This window comes from Penaeus monodon, chromosome 24 (assembly GCF_015228065.2).
Source record: "Penaeus monodon isolate SGIC_2016 chromosome 24, NSTDA_Pmon_1, whole genome shotgun sequence".
Classification (NCBI taxonomy): Eukaryota; Metazoa; Arthropoda; class Malacostraca; order Decapoda; family Penaeidae; genus Penaeus; species Penaeus monodon.
In genome coordinates, this window is record NC_051409.1 from 5,986,954 (window position 1) to 5,987,498 (window position 545).

Sequence of the window (545 nt, forward strand, 5' to 3'; positions counted from 1 at the left end):
AAGACCTTGGATCGAGAAAGCTTTCAAGACGACTCTGCTTTCGAGTGCTTGCAAGTAGAAGCATAGGAGAGTGAAGGGGCTAAAAAGGGGAGGGGGGGAGAGGGGAGGGAGGGGGGAAAGGGAGGGGGAGAGGGGAAGGTGGGAGGGGAGAGGATAAGAGGTTAAGAAAGGGGAAAGGAGGAGAGGGGAGGTGGGAGAGAGGGTAAGAGGGAAAAAGTGAGAAGAAAAGAGGAAGAGGGAGAAGGAGAGAGTGGGCGAAAGGGAGAGAAAGAGAAGGAGAGAGGGTAAGAAGGAGACGGGAAAGAGTGGGTGTAAAGGGGAAATTGAGGAAGTGGATAAATAAGAGAGAGAGGGAGAGAAAAGAGAGCGGATAAGTGAGGGAGATGGAGGAGAGCGAATAGGAAAAAGAAGAAGGAGATAGGAAGAGAGAAAGAAGGAGATAAGAGAGAGGAGAGAGGGAAAGAAGAGGAAAAAGAGGAAGGGAGAGTGATTAGAAGAAAAGAGAGGGTAAAGGAGGAAGGGAGAGAGAGGGAAAGCGTGAGAGG